The sequence below is a fragment of the Sesamum indicum genome, linkage group LG5, assembly GCF_026168435.1.
Source record: "Sesamum indicum cultivar Baizhima isolate 11 linkage group LG5, ASM2616843v1, whole genome shotgun sequence".
Lineage (NCBI taxonomy): Eukaryota > Viridiplantae > Streptophyta > Magnoliopsida > Lamiales > Pedaliaceae > Sesamum > Sesamum indicum.
In genome coordinates this window covers 4,695,233-4,718,928 of record NC_142661.1, presented here as the reverse complement: position 1 = coordinate 4,718,928, position 23,696 = coordinate 4,695,233, and the positions used below count along the sequence as shown (strand labels likewise).

The window sequence follows — 23,696 nt, the reverse complement described above, 5'->3', positions numbered from 1 at the left end:
TGATTCAGCTGTGGGCAGTATTCAGCATGATGTTTAATGCAGTAGACCCGATTCGCATACGCTTTAAGCGTAACTACCAAATATCAGGTGTGTGCTAGTGAAGCACAATGGAGTGCAATCAAGACCATACTTATGTACATGAAAAGGACTAAAGATATGTTCTTGCTATATACAGTGGTGGATAATTTATAATGGAATACTAAGCGATGCTAACTTTCAGTCGGACATAATGATGCGAACTCTCAATAAGATTTTGTAATCAAGCTAAATCGTGGTGTGGTTACTTGAAAAGTTACAAGCAAGCTACCACAGCAGATTCCTGTTGGAACAAGTGACCAAAAAGCTAATTAGATTGGTTGTTTTCAGAACTATTCAAGCAATATTTATTTAAACAATGTTCTCCCAACGAATATGAAAAGTATTCGTCCTGGCGTATGTATCTGCTGTGCTTACCAAATTATATCAAGCACTGCTTTCACATCATAACAGATGCTCACATACCACTTTGTAACCCCTATAGTTAGCATATATGAAATTTCTGTGGGTTAGTTGACAAGGTCGTCATATGAATCTTAGAGGCTTGGTCGGTATGACTTGAGTCCTTGGCTTTGATAGTATGGGAGTAGTCCCCAGACTTGAGGAATCACAATAGTCACGTACAGACAATGACTGTATCTTTGATTTGTGCGAGAGGTGATCGTGTCAGAGGCATGGTCATCACAAGCCATGTCCAGTGCAGTCAAAGCATGTAGAGAGGACGGTGACGTCTAAGAAGAGGATTTGTCACTTGTCAAAACGTGACAGAGGTATCTCGGATGCACATGGAGATGTGTTTATGTTCTATAAACCTGTGATTATAGTCATTGTTCGAATAGGCAACGAGGTTCCTATGTCGATCAATTTGGCGTAAAGAAATTCAAGAATTAAGCAATAGACGCCGAGTCCGGAATTGGAGCCGCAACCCAATTCCATGCCCTAGACTAAGGCCGAGAAATGGTAGATGGAAGGACAGTACCCGTATGGACTCAAGCGCCTAAAAGTTCACATGGATATTTGCCTAGTCTCTAGTGTAATGGACCGTTGCTAGACGACAACCTATGGTGACGGGCTTTCTAATTCAAGGATTGATCGAAAATTATTAATTAAATTTGGTTAGTAATAGTGTTTGATACTAGCCCAAGTCTAGCTGAAAGGTAAACCTAAAGAGTCAAACACAAATCACCGAGAAGGGATGAGAAATTAATTGGGAATTAATTTCATAATTACTTGGATTACTTATAAATGAGAGGGATCTATTGGATGGAGGAGCCTAAAAATAAATTAATAGGATTAATTTATGTTGGGCTTACCTTTATTATTTTTAATAAGATGGACTTATTAATTAATAAAAGCTTACTGGGATCATGTATTTAATTGGATTAAATATATGATGGGCTTAATTAGGTGAATTTTAATTAAATTAGATTTAATAAAAAATAATTGAGCCTGGTATTTTATTTTTAATAAAATCAGCAATTGCAACCCTAATTAAGTTGTTGGGAAATCCAAAAAAGGAAATTATTGACTAACAATTTCACTTTTGAAATGTGCTATGGTAGTCATCCTTTATTTGGAATAAAGGATTTATTACCTTATGAATTGTAGAATGAACCTAGACACATACTAGTACATCCACACGAGGTATATATCTATATATTACTTATTTGGGAAAAACAATCCTACCCTAGAAGCTTCTAATTCGGCCGCCTCTCTCACAAGCACATTTGATGTGTTTTTTCTGCATATTTTTCTTCTAGCATAGAGAAATGAGGGATCCCATATTTCGATGTGGTGTGGACGTGTCTTTAGATAGCTTCTACCTTGAATCTCATGTGAATGGGTCAATGAAATGGAGTTCGAAACAAATCAAGTAAAAGGTAATCCTTGGAATAATGATTTTGTTACGTTTAGATTTTAATTTACGAATTTTATAGTATCTCTTCCACTTGCTAGTTTTCAGGCCAATCCACTGGCATTTTTTTTGCTTTCAAGTGGTATCAGAGCCCGCTTCGATGTAGGGGCTATATATTTATGTGAATAAGCATGATAATATGATTTTATTATTTTTTAAGCATGATATTAATTTATGTTTATTCGTGAATGATTATATGAGAAAATCACCATGTTTAGTTTTTGCAATTTTGAATGATTTAACTATTTTAAGAAAATTGAATTTTCTGCTAAAAATACTTGGTTTTAGTTTTAGTTTAATGTGTGAAAAGAAATATAGTGTTGTAGCAGTGCATAGCGCGCGCGTGCGGGCAAGAACTTGCACGCAGCCTGGATAGCGCCGGCCATGCGTGCAGGCAGTGCGGCTGTTGTTCCAGTTGACGGCCGACGTCTGGGTCATTTTTCGTCGTTTTTCTAATTTCTGCACATTTTCTAAAAAGAATTATTTTTTGCTGATTTAATTTTGGAAAAATTGGATTTGTTTTAGAAATTGCTTTAATTAATATGGTTGATTTGCGTGCATTGGATGCATGGGGCTTTATCATCCCTTTGAATTAAAAATTTTAAACTTTTTATTCTTCATATAATTTTTTATCATAATATTAGATATCATGGTATTTTCTTGGGATTTTCATTTTCTTATCTGCATGCTTAATTGGTATTATGTGCTAGTTGAATAAGGTGAATGATCACGGAGCCCTAGATTGCATGTACGTCTTATAATCTTATTAGGTGGGCCCGTGTGCCCTTGTGATTTATTTTCTCCCTCCTTCTCGTTTTTAGTCTTGGAATAATAAAGCTTGCTATCTCCCTCGACCTCTGATCGGAGTTTCTTGTTAAATTATAATAGAGTAGTATAGATTATTTTGGTAAGGTATTTATTTTAATTGAACCCATGGAAGAAGGTCCACGGAGGATGAGGACTATGGAGAAGGCAGCCCACAAAGATATTACAAGGCACATCTATATGTTGAAGGGTAAAGCAGTTTTTGTAATAGCATAGGGCTACCTTAGACAGTCCTTAGACTCACTGCCGGCTCAGTGGGTCTCATAAGCTGGGTTTGTGATCATCCAATAGGGGTATGCTAGGCTTCATTTCATGCGATGTGTTTACCTAATGCTTTAAATATTTGATATTTATGCATGCAAAGCTATTCTTTGATTAGGTCTCGATCAAACAACTCAATATTTACTCTCACTTGGTTGGACCAAGTTAAAGTTTTAGGGCCCAAAATGGACTTACATCAAAATTATTTGATCTGTCCACCATTTCCATCCACAATAATGTGGTGAAGAAGCTACCACTACCTAAGTGTGCTCTCACAAGTCGTTGCACATTTGGACAAGAGTTAAGCTGCACCATTATTGTGAATAAAGGAACACGGTCACTGTTTTTCTGTCTCATGAGTCGTGGGGGGTGACAGTTGAGATGTGACTTGATTGATGGGTTGAAACTAACACGAATTAAAATATTATGCCCGTAAATGGACTTGGATCAAAATGGCATTTCGATCTGTCTAATCCATCAATAGCAATATCATGAAGAAGCTACCACTATCCAAATGTGGCCTCATAAGTCGTGACACATTTGGAATATAAGGCAAGCTGTATTATTATTATGAACAAAGGATTACGCTAGTTGTTTCCCTATCTCACGAGTCGTAGGGGTCGGTAATTGAGGTTTGATTTGGTTGATGGGTGGGGTTTAACACAGAATAACATGATATGCTTGGAGTCCTTAGGATCATGTAAAGAGGTGAGGAAAATATCTTGGGAATCTCATGGAATTAGAATGCCCTCAATTGCCTCCCTCAAGGCTTTTTCCATGTGAATTATAAAAGCGGGGCATGGTGAATTGTTCTTGTGGATCCCAAGCCCACTATGAAAGAATTTTTTGAAACCCCACTTGAGAGTGTTGGGATTTTGTAGAAATAGTGGGAGAAGTTAACAACTAAAAGACTGAATCTTTACTCAAACTCAACATTGCTATAATCTACTTATTTTCTAGTTTGTATTTAGAAAGCATATCTTAGATACCATTTTCCATTTTCCTTATTTTTGAGATTTATTTAATGGAATACAATCGATTAAAGTTGAATGTGAACATCGAAGGATTATCCTCGATTTCTGAACCTAGGCATATTTCATGGAAAATCCACTTCCATCAGACCTGCGAAAGGAGTCCTTGCTTAAGGAATGTTTGGCACTCAGGATTAAAGCATAAGGATAATCACAAGGTCCGTAACATCATACCTGCTTCTATCATTCATGAGTAGTATGATAGGTGAGAAGTTGTTTGTTCAATAAATGCTCCACATAAATCATATTCATGTGCCACTGAACCGGCATATTGGATATGCCACAACAAAAGCATTTTTGTGAAGCCTAAATGATTGAAGGTTGTCTGTACACAAACATTGGGCTAAGATGCAATGCCTTGTGGAGAAGTTCTAAGACTCGAATGTTGATCTTAAAAGGAATGTATTTCATCACTCCTTCATCCTACTTATCATAAACTATAAATAGGCGTGAGAAGACCATTTCATTAGTTGATAAAATGGTTGGACCAATACAAGGCAACGATTGAAGAATCTGCACAGACGGTATTGGATTTGGAGGCTTCAACATCAGAAGCAAAAGGCAAGGGAGCTCGACGTTGAATGAGAAAGAAAGATGAAGCAAAGTCATCCGCTTCAAGCGCTATGAGTGTACCTGTCACCTTAATGAGCGAATGTAAAATGGTTCGATAGTCAAAATTGACTTATGATGTTCACATATAATTGTCAAAGGGCATTAGAAGAGGGAGTATCGTGAATTCCCCTTCACCCAAACTATGGCATTTGTCGGGCAAACATGATTACTGTTCATATTCTCAAGTGTTAGACACTTGCTCTGAAAATGCATTTATGGAAATGGTTTACAGAAATGAATGGAATAGAACTCTAAGACAACTACTCTTCAAGCTAATCAATGGCTAGGCCATTAGTGCAAAAGCAATAAGACTAAATAAACTTAGCTAATAGTATTCATGTTGAAATAGTTTACATTTATGTAACCTAGCATGATCAAGTCGTTAGTCAATTGTGGGACAAATTAGACTACAAAATTGATCAATAAAAGATTTTTTCGACTCTGATGAGTTATTAAATTATCGTACTACGTAATTAGTTTATGCACAATCAAAACAAATGACTAAAACGGATGATCAAGAACATAACTTATAGAAAATGACATACATGAACTAAGCCATATCCCTCTAGTTAAGATAAATAGGTTAGCAAATTCAAAGAGTCTAGCAATTGATGATTTGAGTTTACTAACTTATGAATCCTTTCTCAGAAGGAAAAAAGCAATTAAAGCACTTTATGGGACAAAGAATGATTTTCAAAAACAATCAATTGGACTGGATCCAAAATAGACATTTGTAAGTTGTAAATACAAAAATACCAATAGAGGGTTCACAAGTCTAAGGACTTTTGCAAAGTTTGGAGAGATTAGACTTGAGGTGGAGAACCAAACTGATTACGAAGATAATCCATTCGATGGGATCGAGGTAATGCATATTTAGTGGGATTTCTTGTAACATCCTAAATGAGAATGGAATTCTCATTCAGTGAAATTCCACTGAAAGAGACGATGTTGAACTGTCTCTGGTAAGGAAGAAATTGAACCTTGATTGAATATGGTTCGATCGGTGCTTCACTAGATGTGGACTTTTGAAAAACCGTCCAGTAGTAAAACATTGTGTTTTCTTAAATTCGTAATCCAGACAGTATACTTGATATGGTTAGGCAAACCTGTGTCGTACAAAAGTCTTGACTATGAGAAATGGTCCTACATACGTTAAAGGACTAGTGGGAGGAAAATTTGACTCAGAATCTAATTTATACAAGTTCATTATGGAATAATACAAACATCAATTGTAATCAGAACTTAACTGAACATGTCTATGTTCTCCAAAGGACAGTAAAAAAACTCCAGTTACCCGAAAGGTTCGAGTTTTTGAAATCAGACAAGAGGAAGCAATGTAGGACATCTATTGGCTTGGAGCCATAAAATACGCTTTGGAGTTCATACTAGGTTTGGATGCCCTACATACTTATTTTGATGAGTTCATGAGGTACATGACTTGGTCAAAAACAAGGTGGAAAGTCAATGAGAGCTCAATTGTGTTCCAAGTGTTTTAGAGGTTCAGAATGTCCCGATCATTCGGAATGATATAAAGACATCTTGAAAGTCTGAAACGCAAACATTGTTTATCAAATTTTCTATAATAGGAATTGGACTCCTATCTAAAGATAAACTATCCAAGATTCAGTCATGGTACACTAATGAAGAGCTGAAATATTTGATATCCCTAACATCTTTGTTGTAAGCTGCATGGAATGTTATTCGGTGCATTAAGCCCGATGTTGCTCATTATTTTTAATCATAAAAACGTATCTCGAGTGTGCACAAATGAGGCAACAGACAACTGTTGAAGGGCTATCTTTAATACCTGAATAAGGATTAGACAAAAGCTCTTGACGCGTATTAATGGAGGTTGGTTTTGAAAGGCTATAGCAATAGTAGCTTCCAGCATCATATGAATAATATTTAATCTAAAAAATAAATGTATATTCGAGGTTTACTGAATGTGGTAATATTAGAAAGGTTCCAACTGGAATATCACAAAGAACCTAATCATGAAAAATTAACTGTATGGCAAACTTTGAAAGTTATATTGGAAAAAGGTTAGGATCAAAAAACAAAGCTAAATTATTGGGTGTTCTACCAAGCATAGCTGCGCTAGTAGTCACCTTGGAGGATGACATCTGGGCTATGGCACAATATAAAAGGCCCGAGATCTCAACACAGGTCTAAGGAAAAATCTTAGACACCATCATTTGCTAGGAGCGATGATAGAAAGATGTAATGTGCGGTTGGACCACAGAACATTGACAGAAACGAGAGTAGACCCATAAGACCTAGCCAGTGTCGCAGATTAGTCATAATCAGATTAATCTAAAAACATGAGCAATTCGCTTTAAGGTCAAGTGAGAAATTGTAGGAATAGGTGACCAAAAAGCCAATTCGATTGGCGATATTGAGAACCATTCAAGCAATCTTTATTTAAGCAATATTTTCCTGACGAATATAATAAGTATTCATCTTTGGTGCATGTAACTATTGTGCTTACCAAATTACATCAACTACAAGTTTGACATCACAACACATGCCCAAAGACCACTTTGTAACCCATGTAGTTGGGCTGCGCATTGGATGGTAGCTATGAAGGCAACTTCTGTGGGCTGGTCTGAAATGTTCTAAGATGAAGACCTCGAATCTGGGCATTGAGAGTCCTACTGAGACCTGCACTGAGTATTGCATTCATTGGATGATTGCATCTTTGATTAGTACATCCAAACAAGGTATATATATGTATATTAGTTATTAAACATAACACAAAAATGATCCTACCCTAGAAGCTTCTAATTTGGCCGCCTCTCTCACAAGCACACTTGGTGTGTTCTTTCTACCTAATTTTCTTCTATCAGAGATATCTTGGGGATCTCATATTCTGGTGTGGTGTATATGTGTCTTTAGAGGGCTACTACGTTGAAGTCTTATGTGAACTTCAAACAAATCAAGAGAAAGGTAATCATTGATTTTCGTTTTTTCCACTTCTTGTTTTAATTTCACCATAAGCCCCATTTAGTTTTATTCTTGTAATTATTAACTACATCGAACGCCAAAGAATTCCAAGGGTACACCCCTTGATATCATAGTTTTATTACGTTTCGATTTTAATTTACGAATTTTATATTACCGATTCTACTTGCGCGTTTCCAGGCCGATCCACTCGCATTTTTGTTGCTTTCAATTCCACCACGTAATTTGGAAACAATGCAACTTTAGAAGCAGCTAAGGAAGCGGTTTGTATGAAAAACTACATCCGAGACTTGGTTGTATCGTCTAACATTGCTGACATAGTTATATTCTGTGATAACAACGGGGCAGTAGCATAAGCAAAGGAACCGAGATCTCATCACCGTTGCAAACACATTCTTAGACGCTACTATCTACTTTGGGAGATGGTGAGCAGAGGTGGGGTGCGGATGGACCGAGTCAACTCAGCACAAAATAAAGTAGATCTACTAACTAAACTGGTGTCCCAAATTGCTCATTGTCAACATCTTGATAAGATACGTTTGAGGCCGATGGGTGATTGGCCTTAGGTCAAGTGGGAGATTGTTAGAATAAATGACAAAAAATCCAATTAGATTAGCCTAGATGTATTTTATTCTAAGAATTAATCGACATTATGTAATATTATTTTTAAGAAAATAAATGAGTATTCGCTTATTTTCGCATCTACTTTTTTGTTCTCATTTTGTATGTTTGCATTTTCTTAAATATCACGACAAAGCCCATACACCACTTGACAACCATGTTAACATGCATTTTCTTGAACATCATGTTAACTTGCTTTCATGGATTTTGAAGTATGTTTTAACGCATTTTGATAAGTATTTGTATGATGAAAATAGCTCGTTCGATTTTTGAAATTGATTGGATGATTCAAGCATGTGAAAAGTTCAAATTTTCTATATTTATGCTTTTTTTTGTTGTTTTATGTTAAACACACAAAATATAGGAAAAAGATTACAGCAGCACTGCCGCTGTTAGGGCACAGTGTTCACCCAACCAGGTTTGTGCAAGCAAGGGAGCCTGCATGCGCGGAAGCTGGTAGTGAATAAGCGCGCGTGTGAGCAGCCTGCAATGCAGCCACACGCGTGAATGCTAGGAGAAGACCAGAGCGCACACGCAGGCAATGACGACAGTGCGTGCTACAGTGCTAACAGCCAACGACTGGGATGTTTTTTGCCTGTAATTCAAAGATTTGATTTTCTTGAATTTTCTTCAGTATTAGTTAACTATTTAATTTTTTGGGACAAAATTTAATTTTTTCTAAAATTAAAATTGCATAATTAATTGGCCAATGCACCTATTTTTTTATCATCCTTTTGATTGCAAATTTCCAGCTTGTGTTTTCTTCGTAAAATTAATTTTTGTTAAATTGGATATCCTGGAGTATAATATTACATGGGATGTATATTATGTGATGTATGGATGGATGATCTTGGAGCCTACGACCTCTTGTAAGTTTGAGTTTATGGTTCGGCTCGTATGCCCTTGTAATGTTTCTTCTCTCTCCCTCTCGTTTTTAACCTTGGAATATGAGGCGTGCTATCTCCCTCCTTATGCATTCCCCCAAACTTCTGATTAGGATTTCTTTTCAGTTGTAATGAGAGTAGTATAGGAATTCTTTTTATGATGTTTTTTATTTTAAAGCTAGCTCATGGAGAAGAAGGTCCAAGGATAAGGTGTCCCACGAAGAAATTACAAGGTCCATCTACATTTTGATGGGTAAATTACTTTATAATAGCATAGGGCCACCTTAGACTTACCGTAGACTCACTCCAGGTAAAATATCTTGGGAATCTCATGGAATGAGAATAGCATCGATTGCCTCCCACGGGATTTTTTCCATGTGAATCGTAAAAGCAGGCAATGTAAAATGTTCTTGTGGATCCCACGCCTACCAGGAAATGACTTCCCAAAACCCCAATTGAGAATGGAGGGCTTTCATATAAATAGTGAGAGAGTTAAAGACTAAAAGACCATATTTTGAACTTATCAATAATATTACTATCATATGTCGAAATCTATTTAATTCTATATTGTAGAACATGTCTAAGAACTCCTTAACCTTGGTAATGGAGATTAATAGATTCAATGGCACGAACTACAACAACTAGCTGCAAAATCTAACGATTGTCCGAGGTTTCAAGAACCAGGCTATCTCTTGGACAAGCCGCTCCCGGCGACTTTACCAGAAGGGTTTTCGCCCGAAGAACGAGTGACGTTTGAGAAGTAGCACGAGGACAACAACAAGGTTGCAGTATCATATTAGCTTCAATAACCAATGACATCCAAAAGCAATATAATAGGCTGGAAATGTTCCCTCAATAATGCTTCACATGATCGAAATTTGTACGATTCCTGATAGGAATATTAGATATACTGGTACAAAAATATTTTTTAAGACAAAGATGACTGAAGGATCTTCTATGCAAAGTCATCGATCAAGATGCTATTCCTCGTGCAGAAGACCTCAAAGTTGGGCTTGATAATGAGACGTACATCGATGTGTTCCTCCAATCACTTCCTCCCTCCTATGACCCGTTTATCATAGACTACAACATGAATTGACATAAAAGGTCTATTCATGAGTTAATTAATATGCTGGTCAAATACGAGGCAATGACATATAAGTCTTCACCTATGTTACTAATAGGAGAGGCTTCAACCTCCAAGGCGAAAGGCAAGATGGCCGGGCGCTAGAATAGGAAGAAGGAAAAGGAAAAGCTGTTGTAGCCACTACTAGCGCTCCAAGCACCCCTGTTGCTCCGGTGGGAAAGAGCAAAGGGAAAGGGAAGAACGGCGATTCAGAGCGGTCGAGGGCAAATGATGTTTGCATTCATTGCTGTGAAAAGGGGCATTGGAAGAGGGAGTACCCACAACTTCTCTTCATCCCAGGTAAGTTTGTATTGAAGTAAATATGATAAGTAATTTTGCTTCTTGGGTATTGAACTGGCTATGGATCTCACATTTTCAATGAATTGCAGGTATTGGAAAGAAGCAGAAGGCTAAGTAAAGACAAGATGATCCAAGGCTCGGTGATGACAAGGTCGTTGATGTGGAATCGGTGGGATCTCTCAACTTAGGTATTAGTGATCATATTCGGATAGTATTAAAAAACTAATAATATGTACCAATCATGATAAAAAATATTATTTCCATTCCTTATTGAGACAATGATGGTAATGCATTTAAGATTAATAAAAATAGTTTTTATTTGATGATTGATAATAACCTTCATCTACTTGGTACATTAATGAATGGTGTTTATAGTTTCCAATAGTCAAATTGGATTATAACTGCCCAACACAAACAAAAATTAGATAATCATGAAAATGAATAAATTTGGCATGTAAGGTTAGGTCATATATCCATAGAAAGGATAAGGAAGTGGGTAGAATCAAGGAGTCTAGAGGTAGATGACTTGGGTAAACTGTCAACTTGCGAGTCTTGTCTAAAAGGAAAAACGATCAAGAAACTTTTTGTTTGTCACGCTTGTCACTGGTCTGTTGGACTTAATCCACACAGACGTCTGTAGACCACTAAATACTCCAACTAAAAGAGGATATTCATACTTCATAACCTTTATCTATAATCACTCATGGTATGGTTATGTTTAGCTCATGAGGTACAAGTTTAAGGCATTTGGAATATTTAAGGAATTCAAACTTGAAGTAGATATCAAACTAGCCATAAGATCAAAGCCTTTCAGTCAGATCGAGGTGGGGAATATTTAAGTGGTGAGTTCATGGATTACTTAACAAACAATAGAATTCTCTCTCAATGGACTCATCCTAGAACGCCACAACTTAACGGTGTGGCGGAATGGAGAAGTCGAACCATGTTGGACATGGTTCAATCTATGAAGAGTTTTACTGAATTGCCCTTGTCCTTCTGGGGTTATGCTCTTAAGACAGCGACCAAGTTTCTCATCATGGCTGTCCAAAGCAGTACCCTTGACGGTATATATGATATGGCACAGTCATGGTAAGAAAATATATCAAAACAAAAGGTGAAACAGAAAAAGACAAGTTTTAATGAGCATGATTTCTACTACCTCAACAAGGATTTCCACATGAATTTATTTTAAAACATTTATCAAATAAATAAAGTTGGATCTCTTGTTGAACCCTAATTACAGAAAAAAAATTCTTAATATATTCAAATTTAAATATATATTTTTTAAAACTTTGATAGGAAAGAAAATTAATTTAAAACAAATTGGAGAAATAAAAAGAAAAATAATTAAATATGTATCTGAGGCTCCATTAAACTTGCCCGCAGAGCACAAGAGATGGTATCCGGCGATAGCACACCGGAATCTTCATAAGATGAATTTGAATTTGGGTCGGATGAAATAATCCGGCCAAAATATTTATTGTATGTTCTTGACGAATTCTGTTGGCAAATTATACACGATGACGAATTAACAAATCGATTCAGAAAAAGGAATTAAAGAAGGAAAATAAAACAATAAAATGCTTGAGAAAAGGAATAATGGAGTTGCCTGCATAGAAATCATCTTAGATTTCTGGATTTTTCTGCCATTTCTTGGATACCGAAGGAATCAAATGTAACGTTCCTAGGGCGCTTGATTATAGTACTTTATGGACTTGAACAATGATTTGCGGTGAGTGTGTTGAGGGAGAAAAGGCGTGAGCAAATGTGAAGTGTGAGTGGTTGAGTGAGAGAGTGTGAGTAAATATTGTGTGTGTTTGTGTGAGTGTTTCAAATAACAAAGCTCGATTGCGGGTAGTAGAAGCCTTGGAATTGACGTTCTGTCTTTTTCTCATAATATTTCCTAGTAATTTCTTCTTTTTGGTTTGTCTTTATTTAATATTATTGTAATAAATTAGACAAGAATCATTTTTAGAATTATATGTGGTAGGTGTGTCTGAATCTGAAAAATTAATGGTTTGGTATATAAAAGATAGGTATAAATTAATGTCACTTACCTAATTTAGAATTTTAGTGATTGGATTTCATTCATGAACTTGATTCAAGAAATTTAATTGCAATTATATTGATGTTATTTACACCAATGTATTTGGTTCTTTGCCACCATAAAACATATCATTTTCAAATATTTTGGAAAGAAAAATCAATCAACACTTTTGAATCCATTAATTGCAATATATATATAAAAAGACTCAATTATTAACTTTTATTTTATTGGACAAAGTTACTTTTGATCTTTTTTACATTATGAGTTCATATATTTATTGATATTCAATTATACAATTGATTAGTTATTTCTAATAATACTCATTCATTTGTTGTAAAACTCTTTTACAAAATTTAATTTTTCAACTTTATAAATTTTCAATTTTTTCGTTTGCTCCATCCAATTTAAATTAACTGTTTATATAACTTTTTTGGGAAAAATGTTGAAAGCAATCACTACCATAAAAAAAAAAAAAGTTTCAATGGTTTAGCCCATGGTTTAGATATTGTTCAAATTGCATGGTTTTGTCAACATAAAGGTCTAATTTTATAAATATGGGTATTTGGTCTACTTTAATATTAGTTTCTTGCATTTAGCAATTTTTATTTAATGTATGCTTTAATTTAAAATTATTTATCTATATATATCGATAATTTAATACATTATTTTCAATAAAAACAAATCACTCATATTTAGGTTTTCATGAATCACAAGTATTTAATAATTAATGAATGAATTTTTGAATATTGAATCATACTTTTAATATAGTAAAAAAAAAAATACCCCTTAACATAACAAAAGAAAAAAAATAGATGTTAGAATTTTTCATTGGACAACCATATCAAAAGCTTTTGAAAAGGAAAAAGATGTTCGAATTTGAATTTCCTTTTTAATTATAAATGTTGACAAAATAATAAGAAAAGAATAAAGAGTAAATCGATTGGCTATAAATCAATTATTGGATTGTTTAAAGCGCAAGCAAAGATCTCCAACTCTTGATCATCCATTTTATTTTGATTTTCATTGCCCGGATCTGATGGAATGCCTATTAAGATAAGAGCATATAACAAAGATAAGAGTTAAAATTCAACCAAACCAAACCCAATTATGTTGGTAAGAAATGAATATAATTTAAAGTAGAACGTTCTACATACCTTCTATTTTCTTTTCTATCTCAGTAATATTTCTTGTATGACTTCCACTTCCATCCCCAACCTGAATGTTGTGGAAGTTTTAATATGCGTCATGAACAAATGACATAATAGTTCATACATTTTCTATAATCTTCTATAGTTGAAAAGTTAGGAAATAAAACATATCCACATAAATTTTGGTCAAAGATAAAACGGATATATGGATTTTGAGTTTACCTGTTCCAGCACTAGATCACTCCTCCGACAGCTATAGAGTATAAAAGTTGCAACCTCCTTTAAAGAGCGGAAGTTTTGAGAGACTCTATCATGAATATAGTACTATTGCATGAAAATTTGGTTGAAGAATGTTAGTTATATTACATTAGTTTTGCATAACTCAAAAATTTACAGATTATTTATGTAAAGTATTAAAAAATTATTACCTTATCACTTGAATTCGAGGCGTTGCGCTTTCTCTTTTGTAATATCCAACCCACTAGTCGTTCCTGTAGGGATAACTTATACCTTGGTTGGATATTTATTGTCTCAATAATTTTCGGTAGAGGGTCGAGATCTTGTTCGAGAGGGACTTTTTTCACTCTTACGTCCAACTTGCCTACATTATCTTGTACAATTATGTGATACATGTCCCTTTCCCCTACTTCAACCTACCATACATATGTATATTAGTAGAATAGATGAGTTTATTTTACAAATTATAATTTCACATTTTTTAGATAAATAAACATAAGGGTGCATAATAGCAAAATGCACGTGATTACACACTAATATCTAATTTTGTTTCCATTTTTTTAGTGGATGAGAAAGTGAATGCATAAGCTTTCTATAAACGAAATGTTATATGTAAATTGAAGAACAAATAAATAATTACCAAGAAAATAATTAAATTTTAGAATAAAAAGTAATAAGATAAGGATTACTTCAGTACTCGAAATTAGTAAATCATAATAGCAACGGATTTCTAATCTTAATATGATTTGGATATATAAACCTAGCTTGCATTACGTGGAGTATTTGGTTCAAATATGTATATATATAAATTCAAATTGACAAGTGGAAATACCTTATGCATTTCCACAATATAGTTGCGGCCTCGTTGATGATGTCGGAAAAGTCCAAAAGAGACCTTCCAAGTGCCTTGAACTACACACTTGTCTCGACTTCTCTTTTTAGTTAAATATCTATTGTTTGATTCAGGTTGATCCTACACCAAAACACAAGCACATTAGAATAAAAAGAATATAAATTAAGCCACAAATAAAGTAAAAAGTCTAAGCATATTAGATTAAAGACATAAACAAACTCCATTAACCAATCAGTCAGAAGTGGTCGTGTATGAAGGAAAGCTTATAAACTTCAACTGAAACTTTTAATAAAAAATTAAAGTGAGACATATTTCCTAATATTGCAAAGTAAATACCTTCACCACCAAGTTTCAATGGATAAATAATTTTTTTGATGCATTGTTATGTTTTTCTATTAGAGGAGCTTTTTTTATATTAGAATACCAAAATTAATGAACAACTCCCTTTTCTCAAGTAGAATTAATGAGATTAACTACCAAAACATTGTTTTATAATTGAATGTATTTGTATATTTTTCAAAACATTTAAGGGAAAACCAATTTGGAAACAAGATCACTAAAAATATGCGAAGTAAGAAGCCTTATCATTTAGTTCAACGATAGTTACATGTCCACCATTATATGTGCATGTGAAAATTAAGTAAGATAAGTATAATATGCAAAATAAAAGGCATGAAAATATATAGAAAATATATTGTCTTAATACATAGAATTTACAGGACAACAATGCGTAAAGTTGAAAAGAGTAGATGTGTTTTATGCTAGCCCATCCCACATGGACTATGAATTAAATAGATAAGCAACATATAAACATCAGCGAAAGAACTCGAGTGCATCCATTTGATATCCCTTTTCGGTTTGTTGTCATAATCGAATTCTAAAATGCACTCGATGGGTTTGAGGCAATTTTGGGGCCCAACGGGCTTCTGGGCCTAGGGCCCAGGGCGTGACCAAATAGTATGAAAATCAATCACCAAGTTGAGTCGAAAAGCTAAGTATATGGGAGACAAAGTGTAATGCGCGTGGTCAGCCACCTCTTGAACATGCGGGACAAAATGCTACATACATGCGAATCACCTCTAGAATCTTGATACATAACGACCAATCATGGGATAAGTCACTCCACATTGAGGATGTCACATTTTTATGAACGGTGATTGTAATATCACATTCCATATACATTAGAACTAATAAGATATAGCAACATATAAGCATTGGGCAAAGAAAAATTATAGTGTATCCATTTGCAATCCCTTTTCGGCATATTGCCATAACCCAATTTTAGGATGCACATGGTGAGTTTGGAGGCAATTCTTACATCCAACAGGCTCATGGGCCCAAGGCGAGACATGTTCCATAGAAATCTTTGATCATTGTGTTTAACAAATTGGAAATGACGCTTTCAAAATTACCGAGATGTTTTGTAGAGGTTATAATACAACAAATACATGAACAGAAGATATTGAAACTTTTCATTATTTATTTGACCATAAGAGGTCGCATAAAAGAAAAATGTATTCAATTGGAAAATAAATTGATTTTGTGAATGATGCAAACACTATTTTAACCTCATGAAGTTTATAATTCTAAAGCTAGGCAAATATATTGTAACTTATTTACATTGTGAGAGTCATTTCCGTAATCTCAATGGTAATTGAAATATAAATCACTAGGAAAAGAATCATTATAGAGGAAAAAATCTTAATTTTCTTGATATCTCTTAGATTGTGCATGCAAATTGGTGATACTGTTGGAAGATTTGTGAAGATTTTTTTGAGTAAAGATTCTAAAGACTCTAATATTTTATTGTATTTATAAGGTAATAGTAACAAGCTTTATTTACTAAGAAGTGATTGAACACTCAACATTAATTATTAGTGCCTGGGCCACTTCTATCTAGGCAGGGGATTAGGCAAGATCGGTTCCCATTTATTGATGATCGGGAAAAAGATATCAAAACTTTTGAGTGAATAGATCTTTTGAGTGGCATGGATATCTCACTCCCATGAAATATGTAATTTATCTTTCTGTCACACGCTTCATTTGTTAGGAGGTCCACCACATTATCCCTTTCTCTGAAAGTGTACACAAAATTATATTTCAAACTTCTTTTCATAGCATGAATTTAAGCTAAAATATGCCGCAACCACTAGTTGCCTCTATGTTGTGACATTGTCAGTAAAGAAATATTTTTAGCATCGATTTCTATCTAGATTCTTTCGAAAGCATATTCTTCAACTTATTTAAAGCATTAATAAAAAGATCATTTGATAATGTAAATACTCAAAACTACCAATACTGCATCTCCTTGGTTATTATGCACAACTTTGCATGCTCCCACCTCTTAGGATTCTCTTAAGCCGCACTATGGCAGGAAGTTCGTGTGGGAAGTGAATCCATCTGTCATCAACATTTGAATCACTTATCCTTCGTTGTCTTTTAAATACATTTGCTTTGGAAACAACTATAACTGGTGATGCACTCTCAAGATGATTTTCAAGCTCAAAAACAATGACCGAGGTGTTTGGATTGTTTCATGTCGTCCCAGCAAATCATAGAACAAGCTACGATACAAGGATATGTATATGTCCCTCAGTTAAGGAGGATGTTGTCGGCTTCCGTTAATGATGAACTTTCATTATCGCCAAATCCGCTATTAGAAGCTACAACTGGAAAAAACTAGCAAGGAATTCCAACACCTTCGCACTTTAAAACTTCGAAAGAACATATGTGCAATGGTATTAATAAACACTAGGAATTAACTGCCACTGCTATCGTTTGTTGACCTGTAATCAGTCATTCAGCAATTGCCATGAAAATGTTGATATTGAAGGTATAATAGTAGGTTGTTGAAAACTATAATAAATGTTGAAGAACCGTTGCATCACAAACTACATGCAAAGTGACATTAATCAAAAGATCCCTATCATATGAGGGCCGCTAAACCACTTGTCTGTAGAATTCTCATTTAGCATTACTACGACATAAAATGTTTGTTTTAGAAAAGAGTTTACATGGGTAACCAGTATATCATTTTTGTATTCATACCATCATCTCACCAATGGTTATAACTATTAAAATTGACATAGATGACATCACCCTGATTCAAAAACCACTGTACTGCATAGCCCCATCCAAAATCTGCCCGTATTTGGTATATCATGGAACCCACCACCATCAATATGAATTTTTTTTGTGGTCATTTAATCGTCTTAACTTCCCCACAACCACTTTTGTAGCATCTTTACCACCCTATGTGCATGCCCAAATAGAGTTGTTTCAATATTGTCACTCTTTAAGTTGGCCACTTTAGATTTTGCTCACTAACACCTTCATCACAAATTGCATCATCACCATGCTACATGGATATAGCATTGTTCTTGACGCATAATGACATGTTGCACCAGCATTTGTATCTGCAGGTAGTGATCAATGCATTGCCGCCTTTCTAGCCCGATATCTTTCATTCCAAATCCACATGAAATACTTCATGACAGCGGTCCTCTACCTAGTATTATAAATGGCTCTTTCAACTTGCAACAACTCCAATCTTGGTCATGGGTTATTTCTTTATTGACAGACTTCAGTGCTACTTGCAACAGCTCCAATCTTGGTCATGGGTTATTTCTTTATTGACAGACTTCAGTGCTAACTAAACCTTTGTAAAAGTTTGAATTTCTCTTCAACTTGTTGTCAAGTGATTAAAAATCAAGCGTGCTGAGATGCTACTTTATCTCATGCTTAGTGTAAAGTATTACTAGCTTATCTACATGAGCAAATTTGAAAGAAAACTAAGTTACATTGATCAAATTTCCGTTGTTGGATTATATTAGTTGTATAGAGTAATTTGGATCTATATATCAACAAAAATTGGTTACGTTGAAAGGTTAAAAAATGTAATTATAAGTAAGATATCCTGATTGGGAGTTTTCTAAAATGTAATTATAAGTAAGATATCCTGATTGGGAGTTTTTAAAGAAAATATACTTTGGATATGAAAAAAGTTGGCAAATTGAGAAAGATGTATAGAACACTAAATAGACAGATGGATCAGAGAGCCGAGATCAGAAATACTAAAAGTAACATTTATTGTCCAAAGTATGAAAAACGACATACCAAGAGATCTAATTTTGTGCCAAGTAGGATAATATAATGGTGTTAACGCCTCCTAAATCATTGCATGGAAAACCAATGTTGTGAACTAAAAGACTTATTACAAAAAAAATAATATATGTACGGTGATGAAGAGAGAATATATAATAGTGGCAACAATTAATAACTTATGGGGCTTCCAAACATGACAAAATGAGAAAGTTTTTTATCAGCAAATCATAGTAAATAAGAAATCTGTAAAAAATTATGGAAGATACCCTAATTAATGTCTTCTCCTCTCCATTAATGTAATTAAAGATATTATACCGTGAGCCATGGTAGTTAGTACTCTAAGTTGAGGTCGCAATCTTTTATCGTGGTTTTATTTTTTTTTTCAATTTTAATTTTATTTATTTATTTACTATTCTTTTTCCTCCTTTCGTACTCTTTTCATTACACAAAATATTTCGGCATTTGTGATATTCTATTTTCTCCACAATACCCTCAAACGTTTATATTTTCTCAAAAAGAAAGTTGGTCAAGTAGATATCCAAATTTGGGATGTCCTCCCAAAGTTTTAAATTTGAATTATTTAATTAATCAAATTTTCAGGTTTCGAGTCAAAGAGATGCAATAATCATTTGGTTTCTTAATCATATTATCATCATTCAACAATCAATTATAATAGTTATTGATGTATGAAATGTGCTCAACTATTTTTTTTCCTCTTTTTTTGTTCGTTGTGCATAGAGAATTCATATTCATGCTTTCCAAAATAAAAATTACTAATAATTTTGTTTTGTTGGTCATAGGGATCTCACATTATATCTTGTAATTGAGAACTTCCACCAAACTAATGTTAATTCAATAGTCATGGACTAAACACATGGGTGCTAGTCGCTGATCAAGATGCCTAAAGAGTTGGGGTCAAGAGGGACTCAACCTAGGATGTGATTGACCCAATAAAGAAAAGTTGGTTGGTCGAATCTAGGCCAATTCTAGGCTAACTCCAAGTATCAATACTTGGGATAGGCCCAACCCAATGACCTATGAGCTCTTAGCCCTGCGTCAAGTTACCGGGCCGACCTAATCGAGCCACTTCTTTTTTTTAAATAATACATGACATATAAGTTTTATTTTATTTTTTTAGCTTAGCTATTCTATATTTTCTATACTTTTGAAACTCTAAAAATTTTACCTTATTCTTCTACTTCTATCTTAGTACAACAATTCAATAAAATTCATTGTTATTTTTTTTAAAATGTATTTTAAATCCTTTTTGGTCTTTATGTGGTCTTAGCTACTTCTATTTGTAGTTTTGATTGTTTGGTTTAATTTATAATTTATTTATTTAAAATAAAAGCATAAATTATTTAAGTTTGTTAAAAAAGTATCTCATCTTCATTAAAAAAAAAAAAGAAAAAAAAAACAGGCACAATCAGGTTTGGTTTGAGCCTAGGCCAGGTCATCACCACTGCTTTTGCACTTTCTCTTCATCCCCCGTTTTGTGCTTAATTTAAGGTAAAATTAGTGAAATAAAAATTACTGTTTTCAAATATGAGTTTAGTCACTGCAGCTATTGGTCATGGTAAGAAAATATATCAAAAAATAAGGAAAAAAGAAAAGACAGGTTTTATTAAGCATGATTTCTATAGCCTCAAGAATGGGTTCCACATTTCTTATTTAACCTTAATTATGGAAAAAAAATTCTTAATATATTAAAAAATTAAATATTTATTTTTTAAACTTTGAAAGGAAAGGAAATGAAAAAGATACAAATTGGAGAAACAAAAAGAAAAATAATTAACTATGTACCTGAGGCTCCATTAATCTTGCCGGCAGAGCACAAGAGATGGGATCCGGCGATAGCACATCACCGGAATCTTCACAAGATGAATTTGAATTTGGGTGGGATGAAATAATCCGACCAAAATCGTTAGTGTATATTCTTGAAGAATTCTGTTGGAAAATTATACGGCAATGACGAATTAACAAATCGATTCAGTAAAAAGAATTAAAGAAGGAAAAAGAAAGAATCAAATGATTGAGAAAAGGAATAATGGAGTTGCCTTCACAAAATTCATCTTACATTTCTGGAGTTTTCCTCCATTTTTGGCTACCGAAGGATTCAGATGTAACGTTCCTAGGGCTCTCTAAGCGTATTACTTTATGGACTTGAACAGTGTTCTGTAGTGAGAGTGTTGAGGGAGAAAAGCGTGAGCAAATGTGAAGTGTGAGTGGTTGAGTGAGAAAGTGTGCGTAAATGTTGTTTCCGTATGTGTGAGTGTTTCAAAGCACAAAGCTCGACAGGAGGTAGCAGAAGCCTTGGAAGTTACGTTCTCTCTTTTTCTGATAATGTTTTCCTATTAATTTCTTCTTTTTTGGTATGTCACTACTTAATATTATGTAATAATTAGACAGAAAGCATTTTTAGAAACAAATATATATATTGATGCTATCTATGAATACAATACAATAAATTATTTTCTATATTAGATTCCTCCATAATAGGCAAAAAAAAAAAAAAGAGATAATATTTATGAAAATTGATTAAAGAGTTCATCAATATGTATGTATTGTTATATTGTAATCAAACATTTGACTTTACAAATTCTTTATACACAACTCCAGATTTTGAGTAAAATTGAAAAACTTAAAGTAGTGATGAAGTTAAAATTGACACTCAAAAGTTGACACTAAAAAATGAGGTATACCTTTCTTGCAAGTTCAATCATTTTGAATTTTTTGAAATTTGACAATACTTTTACCCAAGGATCTATTGAAATTTGGATATTTTGAAAGAAATATATATGGTGGGTGTCTTTTAATCTGAAAAATTTAATTAATGATTTGGTATATCAAGATAGGTATAGATAAATGTCACTTACTTGATTCATAATTTTAGTGATTATTACACTATGAGGATTGGATTTCATTGATGAACTGTAGTCTAGTATTTTAAGTTTGGAATTGAATTGCAATTATATTAAAGTTAAACAGATATACTAATGTGTGTAAGAATTTTCTGCACCAATTTATTTGGTTCCTTGCCACCACATAACATATCACTTTCAAATATTTTGAAAGGAAAAATCGATTGACACTTTTTAATCTATTAATCCCAATATATATATATATACACACATATATAATAGTCACTTAAAAAAAACAAAAACAATAACAAAGACTAGAGGGTTGGATATTACAAAAATAAAGCATCTTCTGGAATATCCAACCCTCTAAGGCTAACCATCCTCTAGCAGCTTCTGCAATATTTCCGGCCAAACAAAATAAATTATGAACACTTTTAAGCAAGAATTATTTTTTTTTAAAAAATAATATTGATATTGTAGCTACTTACCTCCACCAGCAACGCCCTCGGCCCACTCCAGCCGCCGTCCACTTTTTTCTTGCAGCACCTCTCCAATAATTCCATGTGCTTGGGGGGCCGGCCGAGCTTTGCTTCCTGTAGAAGAAAAAACATTTAGCATCTTATTTATAAAGTAATGGTAAAGCATTTAAAATACTATTATTTACTTACCAACTTCCTCTTGTTCATGTCGATAGAGGAAACCCCCCCCCCCCCCCGGATATACAGTTGAGGACACCACGGAGTCTGCCGCCCAGTTCGCCTTATTCTATAAGGACTCCCGCTGAAAGTCGAATCCGGCCCAGTACGTTTGGAGCTGGAGCCGGAGCCAAACCTTGTTGGCCAGCCAGACTGGCCTGACCAGGATGGACAGGGCGACGGAAAGTATCTTCCGGATTTACTTATCGGCCAACATGTGGAACACCCAGAACATGGACTCATCGTTACAGTCACACCAGTAGGTCATCTACAATAATAAAATTAAACAAAATGTTAGTAAATTTCATTAAATAAATAGATTATTAGATACAACAAAATTAATTTAAAATTGGTTACCTTCATGCTCTCAAACCACAAATGCTGGTACTCTTCTGGCACCTGCCTCAGACATGGCAACGGGTGGGGAAAGAGTCCCCATCACGACTCCGTTGATGTGCTCGTGAAAGCGACGGTCAGATCTAAAATGACATGCTACATTAGACATTTTGAATATGAAATAATACTAAAAAAATTGATAAACAAATTTACCTTGCATCATCGAAGCTGATGTACTGGGCGCGTTGATGGTGGGTGGACTGATAGTAGTGGTGGAGCAGCCGCCAGGGTGGCAGACTGTTGTATCGTCTCATCAGCTCTCGGTGCAGCTCCAGATGCTCCAACATCATCTGGAGTTTGCAGAGCGGGGGACGGTGTGGTCGTGTCAAGTGGTGTGGGTGGTCGAAGAACTGCTTCCCCAACTTGGTAAGCATCTAATGAAACTGGTAGAAGTGGCGGGCCACGACCATGACTACGTTCTCGACCACGTGGTATAGGAGGCGTACCACTAAACATGACCTAAACAAATTATTGAGAAGTATTAGTCTAAATTTTATGATTATTCACATTAATATGTGAATAAAAAAGAATATACTAATTCTTACACATCGGAAAAATTATAATGAAGTTATGATTATTGTACTCATTAATTATTTAAAAATGTATAATTCTCTTGTGCACATATACAAACGGGCCAAATATTGCTTTAATCTTATTTAGCCTATCACATGAACTTTTTATTGTAGTGTTCATTATATTTATCCATTTTAATCTATCAACATTATCTTTTGTTGACAGATGAAGATGGATAAACATAACAAATTCTACTGGAAAAATTCAATT

General features: G+C 34.3%; 1 long non-coding RNA gene across 1 annotated transcript; it reads right to left on the bottom strand.

The window, feature by feature from the left end:
• Window positions 1-17,752: 17,752 nt before the first annotated feature.
• Window positions 17,753-21,212, bottom strand: LOC110011307 (uncharacterized). The gene is made up of 3 exons (XR_016065576.1): window positions 21,039-21,212; window positions 20,765-20,908; window positions 17,753-18,515 (listed from the first exon to the last, which is right to left on the bottom strand). It is a non-coding gene; the product is annotated as an uncharacterized LOC110011307 (long non-coding RNA).
• Window positions 21,213-23,696: the final 2,484 nt, after the last annotated feature.